This window comes from Anabrus simplex, chromosome X, assembly GCF_040414725.1.
Source record: "Anabrus simplex isolate iqAnaSimp1 chromosome X, ASM4041472v1, whole genome shotgun sequence".
In the NCBI taxonomy this organism is placed as follows: domain Eukaryota; kingdom Metazoa; phylum Arthropoda; class Insecta; order Orthoptera; family Tettigoniidae; genus Anabrus; species Anabrus simplex.
The window spans coordinates 120,453,201-120,465,967 of NC_090279.1; the positions used below are offsets into that span (position 1 = coordinate 120,453,201).

A 12,767-nucleotide genomic window follows, 5' to 3' on the forward strand; every position below is an offset into this window, starting at 1 on the left:
TGTTTTTCTTTTCAGTTCTTTATTTATACAGCTGAAGAGGACCACTAAGTGGTCGAAACATGTCCTGTAAGTTTTAATTTTATTCAATTTTCCCTGAGGCATTCATAAAGTATCGATTAGGTGGTTATTTATACTTACTTCTTGGAAGGGCGTGTGGCGGAGGAGAGGAGATGGGCAGAGCATTGAGCTTATGCGCTGTTGGCTGTAGGCTGAACATTTACAGCGATAATGGCACAAACTTCTTCAGAGTAGCTAAAGAAATCAAGACCTTTCTGTAAAACAACCTTCAGAAAACCAACTCTTCACACAACTGCAGGCATGGGACTAAGTTTCCTCCGTAACACTTTGACTAGAGTAATCAGGATCGTGATTTTAATCCCTTAGGCATGAGATCACGGCTGATGATGCACATGCAATGGGCGAAACATGTCCCATTAAATTAGTATAATAAGATGAAATTCTTAATTTTAAGAAGCCAATGTGTTTTGAATACGAGGATTTCAATAAACTTTTGTAACCTCGTTGAATTAATGTACATTTCAATATGGACCAGTCATGAGATTTGCAACATATAATTATCTGAGATTGTTGTAAACAACCCACGGAGTGAAATTAAAGTCCACTGTTTGTATCGGAGTTGAACCCTTTACACAAATATTATATTAATGTTGTGCAGGAAACTAACAACTCATATAAAGACTATTAATCCAATCATAGATCAAGAAGGCCATCTTCTTGTCAGTGGATGACTGCACAATACTCCAATACTAGCGGACTGGAAACATTAGAAATTCTGTATCACCTCACAAATATAATTATGATGGCAGAACACCTTGGACTACTTCATCCTGGCACTCAACACTCTGAGAGACAAGTTTAGGATCTCTTCAGAAAGGGGAACAGAAAGAAGCCACACTCATACACATCTCACATGTTACATCGTGTCATACTAATTTATGTTTCGCCCATTGCATACGCATCATCAGCCATGATCTCACGCCTGGGGGACTAAAAATCAGGATCCTGATTACTCTATGCAAAGTGTTACATAGAGGAATAATTAATGAGAAATACACAAATGGTGCCTTTAACCCCGACATACCCATTCCTTAAAACTAGAACAGACTATGCTGGCCCAAATCTAATAAAAAAATTGTGTGAAATCGAACAAGACCAGACTGCTAGCTAATAAGGCTCTCTACTTAGACATGATACCCGATCTCACCACAACAACATTTCTCTCCGCACTTTATCAACTTAGTTCTCATAGAGGTCAACCCCTAAACATTTACAGCAATAATGGCACAAACTTCAACGGAGCAGCTACAGAAATCAAGGCCTTCCTACAAAATAACCCTCAGAAAACCAACTCTTTGCACAACTGCAGGCATGGGACTGATATGGCATTTCATCCCTCCTGCAACACCACACTTTGGTGGAATCTAGGAAGCAGCTGTCATGAGTCTGATTTAACACCCCAGACAAGTGATGGATTCTTATCGCTTCACCAACAAAGAATGTACCATTCTTGAAACACATACATCCTCTCACCAAAACTAAATGATGAACATTTTGACACTTTTTACCTAACTACAACCAATTTCCTTATAGGAGAGCCAATTACTACACTCTCTGGTCATGATTATACCTCCTCTCTCATCACAACCTTGCCCACATGGCTATATTTTCAGCAGCTAACCCAGAACTCCTGGATGAGATGGTGAAATGAATATCTCAATAAATGGGCAATGAAATACCCCATAGCAACATAGTCATAGTAAAAGAAGATGACACGCATGCTATGAAGTGGACGATGACAGTGATCAAATGTGCATCCTGGTAGTGATGAATTATTCATGTAACGAATGTTCAGGTGAGTAATGGTGAACTAACAAGGTCTATTCACAAACACTATCCCTTATGAAGTATAAAACAGAAAGGCAAGATAACACTTCAATGGCTTATTTATTCATTGCATGTTTAAGTAATATTGTTCCGAGATTATCTGTGGAAAGCAGAGAGGTGAAAGAAGGTGTCAGCATTAATGGGTCTATCTACGATATCAACGATTAATTTAAACTTTAAAACAAAGGTTATATTTCTTTTCAGATATCAAATTTAACAAAATTCTTCACTAGGTCAAGGAACAAAATAGCAAACAAGAATAGAAATCCAAGGGTTGGAAATTACAAGTTTTGAGCTTCCAGCTCCAATTTACAAGTTTACAATGTCACAAATGTTGTGTTTGGTTAGATAACGAGAGATATCTCCCAAGACACAGTTCCAGAGCACCTTGCTCCATACGTTACACATACGGCCTTCCAAAGGCCCGACTGAAAATTGCACCAATATCAGACAAGAGTTTACATGCTCTTTAAATTCAACCAAGGATGCTGTGCTCCCAATTCCTTACAGCCTACTCAAGGAAACATTACACAAAACTATACAATTTCTGGCATCTCTAGGCACAACCTACAATTCCTTTACACAGCGGTATCTATTACCCATACTACTGGGCCTTCATGGAAGAGAACAACAGGTTATATTACTGGTCCAAACTCAAAATGTATGCAGTCGTAAACTTGCACTCCTTGAAAACCAACTTTTGAAACCCTACTTGGGCTTGTGGCCCGATGATGCAGAGGCTAATTCTACACAACTGAGGTGAATCGAAAGAGAAGTTAATGAGTGATTTACAGAAGAAAAAGGTTACAAAATCGTAGTCACCTCAAGATAAACTGAAGGGGAATTTGAGAGGGTAACACACTCTCTATCCCCAATTTACAGTTTAAGTCTGTATGAAATTTTACATTTGCAGAATGAAAGCTTACATTTTTGAAAACAGATGGTTACATAGTTAAACATTAGAAGCTTCCCCTCCTGTGAGTTTAAGGAGACAGCTACAGATATAGAAAACTGGTGGCCATTACCTGGGCTGACGTTCTGCCTGCCAAAGAATTAGGCCTCCTGTCTTAACACACACTCAGAAATTTGACGAGAATAAGACAAGATAACTAGAAAAAGTCGTGGTTTTTATACCCGACAGGAGGGTTCGAGAAGGCTCTGGGCAAAATCTGACCTCACCCTCTCATACTCAAAAAGTTACAAGAAGCTTATGATTAGCTGAAAAATAAATACAGAAACTTTGTGATTGGCCAGACTTCAAAGCTGGCGAGATGAGAAGGAAGTGTTGCAAAACAATGAAGTATCAAAACAAATGAATGTAAATTCAGTTGAAAAAACTTATAAACCCAAAACTTCTTTAAATCAGTAATTATTCCACCTTGCACCAGAGTGCATGACCGTAGCTTTTTGTGGGGACATCTATGGAGAAAAATCCAAACTTTTTGATGTACACCAAAACAAAACAAAGAAATCCAGTCAGTTTAGGAAATGTTAAAATAACATACTCAGTTATTCAGTAGTGACATCTTCTGATCAATGTCCCTACTTAATGCATTAGTGGTTTCAAGTTTTGTTCGATAGATAGTGTTCCCTAAGGCGCTTCTTTTCAATGTGCAGGGTTGAGGTGCACCTCCCGGTACAAATATTGTAAGTCACAATGGACTAGTACCATCACAGACCACATTAGGGAGAAAAAGAATATTTTTCACTTGCCAAGAGATGGCTGCAATGTGTGTAGTATACAAGCGAACAATCACAGTAAACAAGCATATCACCTGCAACTTGTATCAATAAATTATTATTTTGAAAACAATAATTAATATAATCAATAAGATAACAAAGGTGTTTCATTTGGAAACGACTAGTAAAATATTCTGTAACAGTAACAAAAGAATGTACCTTTCAGCTACTTTGTGTTCAAAACTAATTAACGAATTCAAAAGTATTAGTAGGAATGATACCAGCTACCAAATGACATACAGTAGAGTTCTTTGGAATAATCCTAACTGCTGCACAATTCATAACGCAAGATCGTGGAACAACTTGAAGGAAAAGTGAAAACTAGATATGTAAACAGTCAATCTCATAAAAAAATATATTATCGGTAGGACTATCAATCATGTGCACTAAAAAGATGGATCAAACCCTGGTATCTGTTGAGCTATTTTCTACCCATTTCCATTATCTGACGATGGATTATCAAATTATATACATTACCTCAACAGAGTCTTCCTGCGATGACTCTGGCTCGGTTAACTCTGATTTAACTTCTTCTTTCAGAGCTATCACTTCTGATACATGTTCAAAATTTTCCTGTGGAAAATAAGAAATATCAGGTATGCTCATAACACACATCTACAAATACAGTCACCAACAAATGAGCATGTTAATTCATTCATTTCCAGTATTACAGTTTCTTTCACAATTTCACTAATGTTTAAGGAAGATTTCTACCAGCAGAGGATTGTTATAACCAAAGGCTGTACTGAGAATGGTGTTACTATTCTTGCTCACTCCTTATGTCAGAGAAAGGATGAGACTGAGAACAAAATATAAAATGCCAAACGTTTTCTAGCCATACCAGAAGATATAATACCAGAGATGGAATGGGGGCTATCTCACACATAATTTGGAAGGACGCAGCCATAGGCATAAACACTAAATTGTATGAAATGTTTTCATATGTTCAATCATATCAATCAAATGATAAAAGTTGTCTGAACCAATTAGAAGCGTTACATTTCTATATGATTTTTTGTTCTCAGCAAAGAGTTTGTTTATAGACAGATTAAGATTACTTGAAATAATGGAATCACATTCTCTACTATGGTTTTGCTGAGATCACAGGGGCTACATAAAACATTAATACAGTTCTGTTTGAAACAGCATATTTCAATGCTTCCAAGTGTAAAATAAAAAACATAAACATGAAAGAAGCAGACTTATCACAGTCATATAACAGTGAAAGATGTGATGTAACCCAAAGTCAAAGCAGCTGGAAATGAAATATTGCACTACCATAAGCATGTTATCCAATGTTCTGTGAGGAGCTGAGGAGATGAGGACACCGTCAGTGGAGAATCAGCAGTGTTGGAGTTAATATCTGCAGTTTCAGAAGATCTTTTATGATCTACTACGAGACATTTAAATTTCACTCTTAGATTCATAAAACCTTGTCAGCACTACAGGGGGAAGGGACTGTGATTAAAAGCTTATGTTCTCATGTAAATTAAGTAACTAATAAAATTGAATTAAAGTAACAAGTTCTAGAATATGCCAACTTAACACATTCAATACAGAAGAGAAGAGTAGCCGAACTAAGGAATGGATGAAAAGGATGCACAAAAAGGACAGGGAAATAATGACAAAGAGGAAAGAAAAAAATCTGTTTAATGTGCCTTAAGTCCTTAAAGTGTCAGAGCCCACTAAGAAGGGGCATATAAAAGAAATCATTCTCAGACATGGTTCTCTATATAACATAGAATCTGACCTGTATTTGAGGAATAAAATGAACTAATCACTATTCTGTCTTTCTAGAAGAATTCAACATCTGAGCAAAATACTTATTTTGAGAGAACGTACATTCAGATTTTGAGCTATTTCATTCCTTGTATGTCATAGGCAAATCTGCTCGTTCCTTAAAACACATAATATCTTCCAGCACATTGTGGATGTGAGGGTAACCCAGAATAATCACACCTGTGTTGACATTTCGTTTAGCAGACTGGTGTATCCAGGCTCAAAAACACTAATGAAAGATTTGTGATTTAACTTCTTCTACACTAATTATGGCAGGAGTAATAATTTTTAACATGTGGTGCTAATACTGGTGCAGTAGTGTAGGAGGATATTAGTTTTTTTAAAGTACAATTGGCAACCATCCTCTAATTTAATCAGAGGGGAAAAATAAAAAAGTGCAACCCCTAAACCAAAGTAATTTCGATACTGACAGTAAAAAGTACAGACTAATCCAAGCCCAACCTCAAGTTCCTAAGAGTTGGCAGCTTTGTGTAATGCGTTGTGGTGTATTCCCAGACAAATAAGCAAAACAGAGTTGTACTACACATAGATGCTCATTCAGCAATTGGTGACTGCTGGTGTTAATACTGAGGAAGCACATAGAAAATTATGCCCCTGCCAAACTTATTCAGCTATTAAGGGTTAATTTCTGACCTCTATAAAGTTATCTGGAATGAGACTTACAAGTGATACAGTTGTTTTTCCTTCAAGCCAGGCTGCTTCCTCTTTGATCTTTGCTTCCAGGTCCATTTTGCACTTCAAACTGAAGTAGTTAGAAGGTACTGGTATGGTTGATTACTTCCACTGACCTTAGACTGAAACATAAGCCAGAAAAATATATTACCTTATTGATGTCATTGATACTTATGGTGTTTGTCAACAAACTAAGCAACAATCATGTCATTTTATATGACCATCAATATTATGATCATACCAAAAAACCCGAAATTTTACATTACAGTTGATATTATGATCGTACCTATAGGACCTCAAGTTTTCTATGACTGATACTTCAATCAAAGCTAAGGACCTGCAGTTTTATATGATTTCTAAAACAGTGATCACTTCCATAGGAAATATAATTTAACTTATCTGTCGATATCAAGATCATAGTCAAAGGACCCCTGGTATTACATGACCATGCTTGATAGCTGCAGTCGCTTAAGTGCGGACAGTATCCAGTATTCAGGAGATAGTGGGTTCGAACCCCACTGTTGGCAGTCCTGAAGATAGTTTTCCGTGGTTTCCCATTTTCACACCAGGCAAATGTTGGGGCTGTACCTTTATTAAGGCCACGGCCGCTTCCTTCCCAATCCCAGCCCTTTTCTGTCCCATCGTCGCCATAAGACATATCTGTGTTGGTGCAACGTAAAGCCAATAGCAAAAAAATAATAGTATTACATGACACCTTATATCGTATTAATAATAATAATAATAATAATAATAATAATAATAATAATAATAATAATAATAATAATACATATCTTTATTGCCCACCCTAGTGTACACCATCGGCTTAGGCAATAAAGACAGGCAGAGCGAAACAAAGGAAAACAAGCAATAATAGCAACTACATCTCTCTTAAAACTACTTAACTACATTTACTACCTCTACATCTACTCAGTATCATCCCACACGTACGCGGATAGCCAGCACACATGCAGGACGATACCGCACTACTTACTACCCAAAGCCCGACCCCTGACTACCACCTAAAAAAATAATTAAAAAAATTAATTAGACTGGTCGCTGCAACAGCCCTGGCATGGAACACACGCCCACCAACCCATCTACAGCAGCCACCAGCCTTGCCACGTGAGAACTGGTGTCGTATCTCACCGACCCTCGCTGACAAACACTGTGTTCCTTTCCTTATCATGTGTTACAAGCCACCCTGGCTGAAACCAGACCCAACAGGTGGCCTGCAACACACTTCCGCTATGTACGTCACACATACTCTTGTCCATTGTCAGCACACTACCTTCGCTATCCTTTTCCTTTCCGTGCAGAAATGCTCAAGTCTAACTTCTTTGGAGTGGGTCAAGTCCCCACCCCTCCCTCTTCCCTTGATACGTCACCCTCACCTCTCACGCACTACTCCCGCTCTCTACATCTCACCTTATAAAACTGAAGACTTAAACATCAGCTAACAACCATTTAACATCCCTCATCGACGCACCTAAAAACAATTAATATTTTTTTTTTACACAGACAATTTTTTTTTCATTCGAAGTCCATTTGTTCACTCAGTCTTCTCCACCTACCGCACCACACTTCACATATCAAACCGTCTCACCTTATTAAGCTTCAGACTTAAACATCAACTAACAATCATTTTACATCGCACTTAAAACAATTTGACTTTTTTTTAACATTTCACTTACACACAAACAGTTTCCATTCCAAACCATTAGTTCACTCCGTCTTCTCAGTCTACAACACCTCAATTACATCAAACTGTTAGATCCCATATCTTCCATCCTATTAAACTTAATACATAAACATCAAGAATCCCTCAATTTTACACCCCTCATCAAGGCATCTACACCATTTAAATTTTTTTTAATGACCTACTTTCAAAATTTCCATACTGCCAACATTTTCTCCTTAACTACATTCACACTTAATCTATCTCAATTCTATCACATATACCTTCTTTATACTCCCTCCTCACACAAATACACTTAAACAATCCATTTTTTTCACTCCTCATTTACACACCAACAGACAGCACTCCATTCCAAGTCCATTAGTTCACTCAGTCAACTCGCTTTTTTTGTTTTATTTATTTATTATTTTTTTCTTTTTTTTACTTCCACCTAAGCTTTACACTACCCTCAAACCTACTCAACCTCCCCTTTTCTCAACGCTTACCTAATTTTCTCAGGCTTTCCCTTTGCCCCAGGCGGATCACCTTTCCACAGGGCAAGGTGCTCTCCCCCTTTCCCCTAACACTACAGCCCCCTCTTCTGATATCATGATTACCATGATACCCTTCCTGCATCTGCTCAGGGCGGATATCCATTCCTCTGAGCAGAATGCCTTCCACCTTTCTCCCTCAGCACGAACCACATTATCTGCACAACCCCTGTTACTCCCTCAATTTCTTTATAAATATAGCTCTGGCCACATTTAAGAATTTCGCTATATTCGTTCCTTTCTCCCACTCTCTACATAACCAAGATGTTATCTTATAGCTTTCCCCTACCATATTCAGCTCCTTCTTACTTGGTAGTTTGATCTTTATCTCCGCCAAAGGTCGGCATTGATTAAAAATATGCATGTCCTCCCACTTCTCTCCACATAACACACATCTATCCCTATTCTCACTACCTACCCATCCCCTATTCCTCGGAACACCCAATAGCCACCAATACAAACCTCTCTTATCCCTTCTACCCTCAAACTCCGTTTTCGGGTTTATTACTTCCACCAATTTATTTAATACTGATAAAGAGACTCTCTCTCTACATTCCCCTATTAAGCTCTGTCTTTCAATATCTAGTAGTCTTCCCTTTATCCTTCCCCATACCCATTTATTCCTACCATCCCCCCAGACCTCTCCATATACCCCCAATCCAATCTTTTGTAACCATTTTTTGCACTTATTCACCCAGTAACCTTCATTCGTCATACCTTTCTGAAAATTAAACGTTTCTTGTACTAATGCCCCACCATTCCCTTCCTCCAATCGAATCCAGTACTTGAACACCCTCTTAGCTATTTCAACCTCTATCGATTCTTTACCGACTAATCTGGCCCCGGCATTGGCTGTACAATTCGGTAGGTCCATCATGATCTTGCTAAATTTCGCCACCACCTGGTTTAGTTCACTCCTGTCTTCCTCCATTCCCCATACTTCAACCCCAAATAGCATTTTGCCCATTACCAGTGATTTAAACACCGTTTTCTGAATTTTGTATTTAACGTCTGGAAATTTCTTTTCTAATACCCCTACTACCGCAAGCGCTCCTCTTCCTTTAAGTTTTGCCTTCTTACACTGATTTTTCCAAGAAGCATTCTTACTAATTATTACACCTAGGTACTCAATTTTTCCCCCTAGTTTAATTTCTTCCTGCTCTAGCCTCCAGACTTCCTTATTCTTTCTCCCACCCCTTTTCCTACACACCATTATCTGAGTCTTTCTTACATTTGCTCTGAGAGACCATTTCCTAGTATATTCAACTACCTTGTCCAACCCTTTTTGCAACCCATTTGCCGTCAAAGCCAAAATCAATAGGTCATCCGCGAATAGCAACCCCGGAACCTCCATTTTCCCTACCCAAGGGCACTGCCATGCGTCTCCACCATGACCCTCTAAAATATTATTTATAAATAATATAAATAATATCGGGGATAGCTCACATCCCTGTCTCACCCCGCTTTTCGATTCAAAACACTTACTCAACCTTCCATCCTGCAATTTAATCATCACAAACACTTCTTCATAAATAGTTTCAATTGCCACCCTCATTTTTTTCGACATTCCAACCTCCCCTAATCTCAAAAATAGCTCCTCCCTACTGACCGTATCAAAGGCTTTTTCTAAGTCAATCGCTGCTATAAATAATTTACGCCCTGCTATCCTCACATACTTTGTAATCAAAGTGTCCAGAATCCAAACATTATCAACTGTATTACATCCTTTCCTAAATCCATTTTGGAACCCAGATATCCTACCGTACTGTTCCGCCCAATTTGTTATCCTATTCGCCAAAACCCCTGTGTACACCTTTGACAGCGAGTCTAGGAGTGTAATTCCTCTATAGTTGTTTGGATCACTACTAGCTCCTTTATTCTTATAAATAGGGCATAATACCCCCTTCCTCCATTCTCTAGGAAATTTCCCCGTTTCCAGCAACCTATTAAAGAATTTCACAATCCCTCTCAACATCGGTTCATTTGCCCCTACCTCTTTCCATACACTATTGGAAATACCATTCACACCTCCTGCAGCCTTGGTTCTAGCATTTTTTAATACTGTAATTACCTCCTGCCTTGTTATCTCCCCATCCAATATTGTAATGCCTACTCCCAGTTCCCTTCCAATTTGTGACTTGTCTATTTATCTATCCAATTTCCTCTCCCCTTCTAAAAGCCTTTTAAAATGCCTAACCCACTCGTTTTCTCCTATTTTATCCCCCTTCCCCTCCGGTTTCGTTCTTCTGATCTTGTTTATTGACTCCCAAATCCTCTCAAATTTCTTCTCTCTACAATATATATTTATTTTTTCAGCTTCCGCCTCCTTCCATCCTCTTTTCTACTCATTCAATACCTCCTTATATTCCCTTCTCAATTTACAATATTCCTTCCTTTTTTCTTGCACACCCTCCTTCCTAAACTCCGCTAGGGCTCTCATTACAACCTCACGTTTTCTCCTACAGTCTTCATCAAACCATCCATTCATTTTATTCTTTCTTCCCTCTACCCTTCTCCTCACTTTCTTCCCCACCCTCCATACAGGGAGTGCAATTAATTTTAGCACGTTATCCATATCATTCCCTTCTACCGCCCTTTCAATTCCTACCGTTATTACATCTCCCTCCTCTTTCAAATGCCGTCTTAATTTCTCTTTAGTATTATCATCCCATACATACTTCCATCCTCCATTCCTATACCTCTCCTTACTTTCCTCCATCTTTCCCTTCTCATCAGCAACCAAAGTTCTCAATTTTATTTTGATAGGCATATGTTCTGTCAACCCATATTCTAAAACCTCAAAACTTATTATTCTCCTTAACACTATCTCTGAGCTTATTCCTATGTCCACCACACTCACTCCATTTGTTGTAATATACGTCAAATCTCCCACACTATCCCCCTTCATCCACCCATTTAAAATAAATAAATGTTCTGGAGCACATAACTGTAATAACCTTTCTCCATAACTATTTACAACATTATCCTTACTCTTCCTTTGCAGTACCCCATCTACTTTTACTTCTTTGCCAAATACCGGTACTCTATTGCTCACTCTCGCATTCCAATCCCCCAATAAAATCATCCCATCTACATTCATTCCTTTAATTGTGTTTATTTCTTCAATCAATTTGTCAAAAAAATGTTTATTTGCATACACTGAATCGCTCGGATGGTTATAAAGCAGTGCCAGACAAATTGCTTCCGCTGCCCCCTTCCCCATTTTTACTCTCAACCACACCACCCCTTCTACCCTAGTCTGTAACGTCTCCACCCATTCAGCTACCTCATTTCTTATTAAAACTACTATGCCCCCTGGGTTTCGGCCCCTCTTCCCTATTTTTTCCTTAACACGTTAACTACTCTATAACCGTCCCATGTAATTTCAACCCCCTTCCCTAACCACGTCTCTACTAGAGCAATAATCTCAAAATCTTTCACTAAATCCACAATTTCCTTATTACCTAACTTCCCCATCAACCCCTCAATATTTAGCATCCCTATCACCATATCTAGTTATTTATTTCCTCCCCCTCCCTCCCTATACTTCTGCATTTCACCACTTCCCCCCTTACTTCTCGTGATTCTTCCTTTTGGCTCCACCCCATCCCTCTCTTTCCTCTCACCCCCCATCCTTCCCATTTTCCGTGCCAGAGCCTTTTTTCCCACCCCATAGATCTTTTAAACTTAAGGATCTCGCCTTATTTAACGCCTGCTTTCTCTCCAGGTTTATTTCTGCATTACTCCTATTCGGGGAGGTTGAGTCACTACCCTGACTCCTTTCCCTTCCCGTCACCTCTTCACTACCTGTATCTACTTCACTACGGTCTAGTGTCCTACTTGTTGATTCACTCCTTCCTGGGCTGTTCTGACTCACCAAGGACTCTGCTGTCTTCACTACCTGCCCGCTGACACCGCAGTCCCCTCTTCTTTCTTCCTTCTCCGTATTGATGTCGCCCTGCTCTCGATTTCTGCAACTCATTTCCTCCTCACATTTTTCCATCCTCGGCAGTTCCTCCTGTGTCCATGATCGCGACCAATTTCTGCCTGAAGTTACCAGACACTGGGGTCCATATAATGGAATCTTCCTACCATTTTTATCCTTTGCAATCGGCTTCAAAACTAACTGAACAAGATCACAGTTCTATGAGAAGTGTTCTATCAAAATTTTCCTTCCCAGGATCAAATTCTCTCAAACCATTCTCCTCTCATTAAGCTTATTCACTATCTCTTTATTTGAGACATGTTCTATCAAAATGATCTTCAAGAACTTCTGATAACACGGCATTTAAAAGGCTTCAAACTCTGTTTTTCTTGGCACCAGTTATTATCTGTGTTTCACTTACATATGGTGTAATACTCCTTACTCAGTGTAAACATAATTTTAAATTTTTTTAATCTGTTCAACCTAAAGAACGTGACGG

At 38.8% G+C, this 12,767-nt stretch overlaps 1 long non-coding RNA gene across 1 annotated transcript; it reads right to left on the reverse strand.

Moving 5' to 3' along the window:
• Positions 1–4,130: 4,130 nt before the first annotated feature.
• LOC137503220 (uncharacterized) lies at positions 4,131–12,344 on the reverse strand. Its single transcript, XR_011019107.1, has 3 exons — positions 12,221–12,344; positions 6,109–6,239; positions 4,131–4,218 (listed from the first exon to the last, which is right to left on the reverse strand). It is a non-coding gene; the product is annotated as an uncharacterized lncRNA (long non-coding RNA).
• Between the last annotated feature and the right edge of the window lie 423 nt (positions 12,345–12,767).